General features: G+C 46.7%; 1 long non-coding RNA gene across 2 annotated transcripts; it reads right to left on the reverse strand.

The window, feature by feature from the left end:
* Positions 775 to 10903, reverse strand: LOC110256537. 2 transcript variants are annotated; one of them, XR_002338165.1, is made up of 4 exons: positions 10803 to 10903; positions 9159 to 9384; positions 3662 to 3776; positions 775 to 910 (listed from the first exon to the last, which is right to left on the reverse strand). It is a non-coding gene; the product is annotated as an uncharacterized LOC110256537 (long non-coding RNA). The 2 variants fall into 2 exon arrangements; XR_002338164.1 differs by lacking the exon at positions 775 to 910 and having other exon boundaries at positions 3200 to 3776.

Genomic DNA, 12132 nt, shown 5'->3' on the forward strand with positions numbered 1-12132 from the left:
TGAACCAGGTCACACTTCCTTCAAGTCATTTAAATTAGGGAAACTTTTTCTTTTCCATTGCGCCCTTGGCATGTAGAAGGTCCTGGGACAGGGATCGAACCCATGCCACAGCAGTGACAATGCCAGATCCTTAAGCCACTGAGCCACCAGGGAACTGCAACATTTTCTTGATAAGATCCCAACTCTCAGTAGCCACCTAGCTCATAGAGAACAGTGTATGTAGAAACCCCAGATAATCTTTTTTTTTTTCTTCTTTTTAAGGCTGCATTTGTGGCACATGGAAATTCCTAGGCTAGGGGTCAAACTGGAGCTACAGCTGCCAGCCTACACCACAGCCACAGCAATGCTGGATCCAAGCCATGTCTGTGACCTCAGCTACAGCTTGTGGCAACGCCAGATCCGTAACCCACTGAGCAGGGCCAGGGTTTGAACCCACATCCTCATGGATACTAGTTGGGTTCATTACTGATGAGCCATGACAGAAATCCAGGTTTGATCAGTCATTGGAAATGACATTTAAACTCTTCCAGAAAATGTTTCCCTGCTTGCCTCCCTCCCCATTTCCCCCCTCCCTCCTTCCTTCTCTTTCCTCCCTACCTTCTTCTCCCCTTCCTTCTCTCCCTCTTCCATCCTCCCTCCTGAGAAGAACTGTTGAGCATTTCTCTTTTTTATTGGGACCTGGCCAGGGACTGAATCCATGCCGTAGCAGTGACCTGAGCCACAGCAGTGACAACACCAGATCCCTAAACTGCTGAGCTACCAGGGAACTCCAAACATTTCGTGAATGCCAGTCTCCACATTGATTTTACACTGGAATGCCAGGGGACTGAAAGTGGCTGTGGAATTGCCAGTATTTCTGCCAAGTCCAAGTTCCTGCCAAGTAATAGAGCTCTGGGCTCAAAGTAAATTCCTAGAGGAAAAGACCAGCCAAAGGTGGCACCATTTGTCTTTGTTGGGAACTATTATTAATGTTAAACTATTACCATTTTTAAACACCTAGAATGTTTGTATTTTCCCCATTTGAAATTGTGACCTTGTCTCTTTCTATATGGTCCTTGGAGAATGAGCGACATGGAACTGCTTTCTCAATAGGTATTTTCTTAAAAACAAAGCTCATTATATATGAGTGAGAACTTTAACTGTACGTTTCTTTAGAGGACATGCATTGAAGGGTCTTAAACCTATGCAAGTTAGAAAGTGAAGAACTGGAAATTCCCATTGTGGCTAAACAGGTTAAGAACCTGATTAGTATCCATGAGGATTCAGGTTCAATCCCTGACCTCGCTCAGTGGGTTAAGAATCCCACACTGCCACAAGCTGCAGCTTAGGTTGTAGATGTGGCTTGGATCTGGTGTTGGTGTGGCTGTGGTGTAGGCTGGTAGCTGCAACTCTAATTTGACCCTAAGCCTGGGAACTTCCATATGCTGCAGGTGCAGCCATAAAAAAAATAATATAAAATAAAATAAACACATGGTTAGGGCTCAGTCAATGGTTTTCGCAGATTAGCCCATGTAAGTGCAGGTTTAATAGCTGAATATGGTTGTCACTTCTCATGGGCAATTTTTGCTTTCACATTTTTATAAGACTCTCTAATGCATTAACTCAGAAAAGGAAGCCCTGTGGGAATTTCCCACATTGTGGCAGATCAGTGAGGAAAGACCTGCCTGAGACATCAGGACCTTCAGGGAGTTTATTCAATTACTCCACCAAGATATTTTTTCTGGTAGTTTAAAGAAGAGCCACCCTGAATCCAGGGCTATAGTTGTCACCCAAGAATTCCTGTCTTCTCTACTTCTGTTGGCAATGTCACTTGTGCTGTCCTTAGAGCTGATGGTGGCCTGGGGCACAATCTTTGCTTTTTTAAGGCTGCACCTGCAATGTATGGAAGTTCCCAGGCTAAGGGTTGAAACAGGCCTGCAGCTGCTGGCCTATGCCACAGCCACAGCACTGCAGAATCCGAGCCACATCTGTGACCACACTGAGCAGGCTGTGGCAATGTCAGATCCTTAACCCACTGACTGAGGCCAGGGATCAAACCTGAATCCTCAGGGACACTATGTCAGGTTCTTAAACTGCTGAGCCACAATGGGAAAAACCCATTATTACTATTTTTTATATCAAACTAGTTTTTTTTGACTGAGCCACCAGGGAACTCCCCCTGAGTCATTAATAGCACTTCCTTTTTCATTTTTAAAATTATCCCAGTTTGGATGATAAGTGGTAAAGTGACCTTAATCAGAGTAATGTTATATGAATAAGGACAATAAGTAAAAAAGGGGAAAATGATGAACCATACTAATTTCTAGACTCCAAGATGCTTAGATTGCATCAATTTTAAGATAAACCACTGTGTCATGTCCCATTAAGAAAGACAACACCCACTGTATGTGAGGTTGCTATAACCAAGTGCCCCAGACTGGGTGGCTTAAACAATAGAGAGTTTACTGTCTCACAGTCCTGAGGCTAGAAATTCAAGATCAAGGTGTCGGCTGGGTTGGTTATTTTGGAGGCCTCTCTCCTTGGTTGTGGACGGCTGTCTTCCTGTGTCCTCACAAGCTCTGGCGTTCCTGTGTGTCTCTGCCCTAATTTCCCCTTCTTATAAGGACACCAGTCATACTGGAGTAGGGCTCACCCTGAAGACCATATTTTAATTTCTTTTACTTCTTTTTTTGCTTTTTAGGGCCGTACTCCTGCAACATGGAGGGTCCCAGGCTAGGGGGTCAAATCAGAGCTGTAGCTGCCGGCCTACGCTACAGCCACAGCAATCCAGGATCCAAGCTGTGTCTGCAACCTACACCACACCTCACGGCAATGCCGGGTCCTTAACCCACTGAGCGAGGCCAGGGATCAAACCTTCATCCTCTTGGATGCTAGTCAGATTTGTTAACCAGCTGAGTCACAGTGGGAACTCCAAACTTGGTTACTTCTTTAAAGACCTTATCTACAAATACAGACACATCTTTTAAATTTAAGTATAGTTGATTTACAACATCAAGTTAATTTCCTCTATACCGCAAAGTGATTCAGTTGTACATATATATATTCCTTTTTATATTCTTTTCCTTTATGAATTATCACAGGATAGTAAATATAGTTCCCTGTACTATCCAGTAGGACCCTGTCATTTATCCATCCTTTATAAACTAGTTTGCATCTGCTAACCCCACACTCCCAATTCTTCCCTCCCCTTTGACCCTCCCCCTTGCCCCTCCCCCTTGGCAAGGTAAATACAGACACATTCAGAGGTACTGAGGGTTAGGGCTCCAACTTCATACTTGTGTGGGATGTACTTCAGCTTATACCATGCACCAGTTAAACTCTGGCATGCTACGGGTTACTGGATATATCATAACCTCAGAGATATTAAAATGTAGACAGCAGAAGGAAGTTCCCTTTGTGGCTCTGAACTAGTATCCATGAGGATGCAGGTTCAACCCCTGGCCTCACTCAGTGGGTTAAGACTCCATCATTGCCACAAGCTGCGGTATAGGTGGCACACACGGCTTGGATCCAGCACTGCTGTGGCTGTGGTGTAGGCCGGCAGCTGTAGCTCCGATTCGACCCCTAGCCTGGGAATTTCCATATGCTGCAGGTTTGGCCCTAAAAAAAAAAAAAACAAAACAGTAGTGTACATCAGAACCACAGTACACATCAGAATTACATGGTTTGAGAAGGGACCACAAGCTTCTCTGTGCGCTTTGGTGATGGTGAGCATGGAAATGCATACGCCTCTTCCTCTGAATCCATCACTTTCCCCCTTTCAGCTCTCGGAAGACCTGGGTGAGGAAGGGAGAACAATCAGATTGTGATCTTGATTGCTTCCCCTCCCTGGTGCCTCATTTCCTGCCAATTCTTCTTTTGTAACAGGGCGCCCAGGACTGCCCCTTCCTTTTCCCCTACCCACACCCACACCAGCCCTTCACGCGTACCTGGACGGGTTCCACAGCTTCTGAACCGGTCTTCCTTCCCACAGCCACCCCCCAGCTACCTCCTAATTCACCCGGACACGGGCATTGATGGGCAGGATGACTCTCAAAACCTCGGCTCTGGTCATGCCACGCCCTAGATAGAAAGCCTCAGCTGGCCCTTGACTCTTTTTTTTTTTTTTTTTGGTCTTTTTAGGGCTGCATCCAAGGCATATGGAAGTTCCCAGGCTATGTGTCAAACTGGAGCTGCAATGGCCAGCCTACACCACAGCCACAGCAATGCCAGATCCTTAACCCCCTGAGAGAGGCCAAGGATCGAACCCACATCCTCATGTATACTAGTCAGGTTTGTTACCTCTGAGCCACAACAGGAACTTCCTGGCCCTTGACTCTTGAAGACTAAAACCAAATGCGTCTTAGCCTAGTTTTTAGGTCCACCTGGGCCCCACCCCCACCCCATCCTCCACCAGCAGCCTCACAATGGGGCCTTTGCTCCTGCTCTGGGCCTGTCTGAATGCACCATGTAATTATCACACGTAGTTATTTACATCTGACTCTCCAACGAATAGCCACCCAAACTCTCAGACTGCAATGTGCTCCATTAACCACACTGGCTGAGAAAGGGCTTGTTTCTCCTTGGCTCTTGCAGAAAGAATGAAAAGTATTTCCCCACCCACTACTGTCTCCCTCCCCCAGAGAAGGTAACCGGCCTTTGTGCCTGGAGGACTTCCCTGAGCCCCCAGGAGAGTTAACAGCCTTTTTTGTGTGTTTTCTGTGGGAAAAAGGGAAGCGGCCTGGTGGGATGGCCTCCCCTTTTGTTGTCTGAAGTCTGGACCACAAGTTAAAATTGGGGGTCTGGGATATTCTTTACTTGGTCTTGAAGCATTTGATGTGAATTTGCAATAGTCACTGCAACTTTCAAAAAGTGAGAGATTTCTGGTGCAAATCTAAATGCCTAGGTTCTCTTGGAAAACGTAAAGATTTAGCCTCTCTGGGCTTCTCTCTTTACATGGCAAAAACTGACCAGATGCAAGTCACACTGATCCCCTTTAGACAGGTCCCACCACAATCCCCACCATTCCCTAAGGTCTTTACTGTAAGCAGGTAGGGTAGGGGCCTCCATGGTATACGGAGTTCCCAGGCCAGGGATCAGATTCCAGCCACACCGGCAGCAACGCTGGATCCTTAACCCACTGTGCCGGGCCGGGACTGAACCTGCATCCCAGAGCTCCCAAGATACCACTGATCCCATTGCACCACAGCAGGAACTCCAGGAATGCCTTTCATGACGTAAGCCATTTTGTCATCTAAGCAAGGCCACAATGCTGGTCCTGAACTAGGTCTCAGTAATTAATGATCTTAAGGGAACAAAGGAATGCAGAACAGACGAAAGGCAGTCAGACAAGAGAGCAGTGATAAAGCAGAGTCCTAGTTCCTCCTCAGGGGATATACATCAATAATACATCTTTGAGGGAGTTCCCTGGTGGCTCAGCCAGTTAAGGATCCTGTGTCGTCACTGCTGTGGCAGGGGTTCGATCCCTGGCCTGGGAACGTCCCCAAGCCATGGGTGTGACCAAAACAAACAACAACAACAAATACATTTTTGAGTTCTGTAAGAGCTGAGGCCCCCACCCAGGTGGAGGACTGAATGATAATGCTGACCCTCCTGACATCAATCAACTAACTAGAGCTTAGACTCTGTCGACCTTGGCCCCAATTCTATGCTGAATTCTCCCCTGCTCAAGCCCCCTCCTGAATATGAATGTACCCTTCCCCAAGTCTGCTATTCCGGGAGCCACTGCCTTGGGAAAGATTCCCCAGTGTTCTTGTACTTGCTGCAGTAATAAATAAATCCTTCCTTCTCCTGCTCTTGGGGTGGTCGTGTCTTTCGGCTGGACACCCACCAAGAGGCAAACCCAGTTTTGGGGTAACAATACCACTCATATCATTCATGTATGTACCCACCAGTCCTTATGTGCATCTGAGTTTTCAACCCCAGCTTAGGCCTGCCGAGGACATTCGTCTGCAGTATTTAAGGGAAAGGAGGTGGTGGCTGTGTCAAGTGAGAAGAGAGGAGTTCCTGTGATGGCTCAGCAGGAACAAACCCAACTCGTACCCATGAGGACGCGGGTTTGATCCCTGGCCTTACTCAGTGGGTTAAGAATCTGGAGTTGCAGTGAGCTGTGGTGTAGGTCGAAGATGTGGCTCAGATCCTGTATTGCTGTTCCTGTGGCATAGGCTGGCAACTGTCCAGAACTTTCATTTAACTTAAAAAAATAAATGTGGATGATAACATGAAAAAAAATATATATGTGTGTGTATACGACTGGGTCACTTTGCTGTATAGCAAAAATTGACAGAACATTGTAAATCAACTACACTTTAATAAAATAAATTTTTTAAAAGAAAGTAACAGTAAGAGAAAATAGAAGCTAGAGGTCTACAAATAACCTCATTTTTGTATATTTGATCTTCAAATTATAAATATTTCATAATTATAAATATTACATAATTATAAAACAAGGAACTGCCATATGCCTCGGGGCGGCCCAAAAAGAAAAATAAATAAATAAACACTACTAAATATGTTGTTAACATTGGAAAAGGTGTGGATATTTTTAAAACATTCACTCTCAGAGTTCCCTGGTGGTCCGGGGGTTAAAGATCTAGAGTGGTCACTGCCATGGCATGGATTTGATCCCTGGCCCCAGGAACTTCTGCATGCTGAGAGTGTGGCCAAAAAAAAAAAAAAAAAAAAAAAAATTCACTTTCTTCCCCTCCCTCGACTGTAAGTTCAGCTGTGAAGTTTGTTCTGACCACTGGGACACAAGCAGATGAGATGCTGGGGAAGTCTGAAAGGCATCTATCTTTCAGCTTTGGCTTGCTCTCTTGACCTTTGCTATTGCCTGAGGATATATCTGGCCAGCCAATGGTTCTAGAGAAGGATGGCAGACACATACACCAAACCAGATCCCCCAGCTGAGCACAATCTGGTTCAGCCAACCCCCAGCAGATCCCTGAGAATAATGTATTGCAACCCACGGATGGCAGGTTTGTCATCCAGCCCTTGTGTGGCCATCATTAGCTAACGCAGATTCCAGAAAAAGCCTTTTTCTCCAAAGACAGAGCATTGAAAAATTTATGCAAACCGTTCCTGACTTTTCCCTTCAAATGGCTCTTTGATCCACACCCAGTCCACCCAGCTTCAAGAGGAAGGGGACATAAACCCCATTCCTCAATAGGAAGAGTATCAAGGTCACAGTATAAGAAGAAAATGTAGGATGGGACGTATTTTACGCCTTCTTTGGAAAATATAACCCACCACAGAAAATTCTCAGAACACTTATAAGCACCATCCCTGTGTTAGCTATTTTCATTCAATCCATATTCACTGAGCACCTCATATGCTCTAGTTACTGTGCTGGCGAGATAAGCAGTGACTGTCACGGCGATGGTCCCTGTGTCAGTGGGCTAACCAGAAGAAAGCTACAGGATCAAATCTGCTAGAAGAACCCCCTAGTAACAATCCAGATGAGCTAACTCGCTGGAGCTGATTTTCTAGTGTGTCGGCCAGCCCTGGAAGACCAGAAAATAATTCTGGCTCTAAAAGTATTTTGCTATGATTGTGTCTGTTGTGATGGAAGCTTTCTTGGCAGCTTCTCTGAGTGTAGGATGAGGAGGCCAGAGCTCTCAGCGGGCTTAGAGTCCAATTCCATTTCACTCAAGCCATCACTGTAGCTTTAATGCAAAGCAGGTGCAGGATTGTTACAAAGAAACTGAAGCACCTGGTTCAGCTTTGCAGCCTCCTGAAACTCCCCAGTACAAAGTGTGGTCAAATGGCCCTGGCCTCACCAGGAAGTTTTATCAGAATGCAGAATCGCAGCCCCACTCCTAAAATGCTGACTCAGAATCTGATTTTTTTTTTTTTTTTTTTTTGGCGGCATATGTTAGTTCCCAGGGCAGGATTGAATTGGAGCTGCAGCTGCAGGCCTACAACACAGCCACAGCAACACCAGATCCCAAGCCACATCTGCGACCTATGGCACAGCTTGTGGAACACCAGACCCTTAACCCGTTGAGTGAGGCCAGGGATCGAACTCCCATCCTCAGAGACAACATCGGGACCTTAACCTGCTGAGCCATGACGGGAACTCTAGAAATTACATTTTTTGAAGAATGTTTCATTGTGGTAAAAAAAAAAAATACAGGTAGGAGTTCCCTTTGTGGTTCAGTGGTAACAAACCTGACTAGTATTCAAGAGGTTGCAGGTTCGATACCTGGCCTTGCTCAGATTAAAGGATCCAGCGTTGTAGCAAGCTGCAACATAGGTCGCAGATGTGGCTTAGATCTGGTGTTGCTGTGGCTGTGGTGTAGGCTGGAAGCTGCAGTTCCAATTCGACCCCTGGTTGGGAACTTCCATATGCCTCGGGTGCAGCCCTGGGAAAAAAAAAAAAAAAAAATTAAAAAAAATTTTAAAAATACCATCTAAAATTTACCCTCTAAGCCATTGTTAACAGTACAGTCATCCGTGGCCCAGGAACTTCCACATGCCATGGGCCCAACCAAAAATAAATACATTTTTAAAAGTACAGTTCAATGACATTAGGTGCTTTTTCATTGTTATGCAACTGTCACCACCACCATTTCCAAAACTCTTTTCATCCTGCAAAACTTTCTCTGTCTCTAGTAAACCAGGACTCCCCATCCCCGCAAACTGCCATCTTCCTTCTGTTGGGATGAATTTGACTACTCCAGGACCTCACAGAGAAGAATCATACACACAGTCTCTGGCCTTTGATGATTCAGCATTGTATCTTCAAGTTTCCTCCACGTGGTAGCAGACTCTGCACTGAACCAGGTTCTGGGTCTGCAGGTTGAAGGCTGGGAAGCCCAGCGTTACCAGATGACTAGGCTGAGAGGGGGAGGAGAGAGCGTCTAGAGAGATGTGGTCCTGCAGGGAGTGAGGCTTGCCCTCCTCCCACAGCCCCCCTCTGTTGTCACCTCCACGGTCATGTGTTTGAGAGCCATCCTGGATTCCTGAGATCAACCACGCAGGATCTGCCAACACATATATGGCTGGACGGGCCTTTGGGCATCAGAAATTCCCAGGCTCCAGGAAATGCATTCGTGTGACAGTACATCACTCCTGCAGACGCAGTGGCAGCTAGATGTCCGTGGCTGGATGGCAGTTAACAACACGATCAGAACACACACTTCGTAACACACACTTACCTAGCGCCGGCCACTATTCCAAGCAGTTCTCATGCTTTAACACCTTCCGTTCTCATGACAATCCTCGGAGTCGAAGCCATGAGGACCCCCAATAAGCAGATGGGGGAACTGAGGCAGGGACCGATGAAGGAACTGTCCCAATGGTGGAGTTGGGACTTGAAGCTGGGAGCTTAATGATCACTCTGTGCCTCCTCTGGTAATTGTTGGACTGAGGCTTCTGTCCAGCCTGAGCAAGAGAATCATGCAGATTGGGGGTGTGTTATAGGGAAGGGTCTATTTTAACCACAGATTTTATTTTACATACAATAAGAAGAAAAAGGAGTTCCCACTGTGGTGCAGTGGGTTAAGAATTCGACTCAGTGAGTTAAGAATCAGACTAGTATCCATGAGGATGCAGGTTCGATCCCTGGCCTGGCTCAGTGGGTTAAGGATTCAGCATTGCCATGAGCTGTGGTGTAGGTCACAGAAGCAGCTCAGATCTGGCATTACTATGGCTGTGGTGTAGGCCCGCAGCTACAGCTCTGATTCTAACTCTAACCCGGGAACTTCCATAAGGCTGCAAGTGCAGCCCTAAAAAGAAAAAAAAAAAAAAAAAGGATCTGACTTCAGTGGCTCAGGTCACTGTGGAGGTGAGGGTTCAATCCCTGGCCCAGTGCAGTGGGTTAAAGCGTCCACCCATTGCCTCAGCTGCAGTGTAGTTCTCAGCTGCGGCTCACATTTAATCCCTGGCCGGGGAAATTCCATATGCTGCAGGTGCAGCCGCTACAAAAAAAAAAAAAAAAAACCAAAGCTAGCATGTCAGAAAATAAGCAGGAAACACTAGTCATCTGGTGGATTTTGTCTTAGAAGGGCAGAAAGAAATTTGGAGTCCTTGTTCACTGTATGTCAGATAGGTTTCCCTCCTTCCTCCTCAGCCACCCTTCCTCTGTCTCCTTCACAGGCCCCTTCCCCTCAACCTTTTACAAAGCCTGCCCCTTCTCCCTACTCCCTTCCCCCTCCCCCCATGTTCTCCCCCCCCATGTTCTCCCACCGCTCACCTAGTTTTCCCTCCTTCCCACCCCCCCTTTCCCTCTGCTCTCTCTCACTAATCTCCGTTGTTCTCTTGGCTCCCAAGCAGCTAACCCCAAATTCATGTTGTTGGAGTTCCCGTCGTGGCGCAGTGGTTAACGAATCCGACTAGGAACCATGAGGTTGCAGGTTCGGTCCCTGCCCTTGCTCAGTGGGTTAACGATCCGGCGTTGCCGTGAGCTGTGGTGTAGGTCGCAGACGCGGCTCGGATCCCGCGTTGCTGTGGCTCTGGCGTGGGCCGGTGGCTACAGCTCCGATGAGACCCCTAGCCTAGGAAACTGCATGTGCCACGGGAGCGGCCCAAGGAATAGCAACAATAACAACAACAACAACAACAACAAAGACAAAACCCAAATTCATGTTGTTCACTGTGGTCTTTCTTCCCGGTTCCAGATCATATGTCCTTGCTTCCTGGTGTCTCAGCAAAAATGTCACACCAAGGTTTCAAATCCCCGCTTCAGAAAGATGAGGCACATTGGTTGCTTCCCTGAAGGTGAGTGAGGATTCCACTGTCTCAGCCCAAGCCACTCCCCTCATGTCCCTGCCCAAGTCCACTCCCCCAGGCCCCCAACTCACTGCCTGCCGACCCACGTCATTCTCTCTGTAAGGCTTGAAACCTTCCTCTTCTCCTCTTGGTCTCTGACTCTTCAGGCACCTCCCTCCTCAGGAGATCTCAGTCTGTCTCCTACTTTGCATGTTCTCACTGAGCTCCAGCCCTTGTCACCTACATCATCTTCCAGCCCCTCCCCTGCCTTTTCCCCCAACACCCACTCTCCGGGAGCCTGGCAGGTGGCTTCCCCAAGCACACATCAGCCTGGGCCACTCCTGGGCATTGCCTTTTAAGTCCAGTCCTGCATCTTGGGTGACTTTGCCAACTGCTCAGTGAAAATGACCTCCTCCTTTGCTCTTTTGTTTGTTTCTTTGCTTTTTTTTTTTTTTTTTTTTTTTAAGGGCCGATATGGAAGTTCCCAGGCTAGAGCTACAACTGCTTGCTGGTCTACACCACAGCCACAGCCACGTGGGATCCGAGCCACATCTGCGACCTACACCACAGCTCATGGCAACGCTGGGTCCTTAACCCACTGAGTGAGGCCAGGGATGGAATCCGCATCCTCATGGATACTAGTCAGAATTGTTACTCCTGAGACACAGATTTTCAACTGAGTCGTTTGTTTATTGTCATCAGAATGGACTAGTGGTTTCCTATGTTATCACTGTGTAATGCATAATCAGTAAACTATCATTATTTTCCTGCCCTCTCTCATGCCACTACAATTGCCTACATGAAGTTTTTAGCCACATTTTTGGCCATGGAGTCCAGTGTCTGTCAAAACCGTGTGCCTCATTCCTATGTGCTTGTTAGCCAAGAATCATTGCCCCAATACCTACAGTTATGACTAGCTTATGAAGCAAAAGTTATCATAACATGAAACTATGTGCTAATGGACCATAACATAGTCTCCCCCTGTTTCACATTAGCAGCCATCCCCACCCATCACATCAGCATTTGTGTGGTTTGTAACAACACCGAAAATTACAATTCAAATTCAATGCAAATTGGGTCATATGGTGAAATTGCAAATCTAATAGAGTCTTGGGGTTTTCTGAAGTCAGTGAAAGTAACTTAGCAGAACTCCTCAAATCCTTGACTGAGGCCAGTTAACAATCACCTAAGAAGACATAGAGAAGTAAGACAAGGTAAAGTGAATGACAAGAATTCAGAGAAGGCCTTAAAAATTCACAAGGCCATCAAATATTTTTGTGGGGAAAAAAAAGTGCCCCTCTTTATGAATGTGATGTGAAAGTCAAAAATAAAGACTATACAGTTTTTTGAGGCCTCACCCTAGGCATGTGGAAGTTCCTGGGCCAGGGATTGAACCCGCAGCAGTAACAACACCAGATCCTT

The sequence above is a fragment of the Sus scrofa genome, chromosome 13 (assembly GCF_000003025.6).
Source record: "Sus scrofa isolate TJ Tabasco breed Duroc chromosome 13, Sscrofa11.1, whole genome shotgun sequence".
Taxonomy (NCBI): Eukaryota; Metazoa; Chordata; class Mammalia; order Artiodactyla; family Suidae; genus Sus; species Sus scrofa.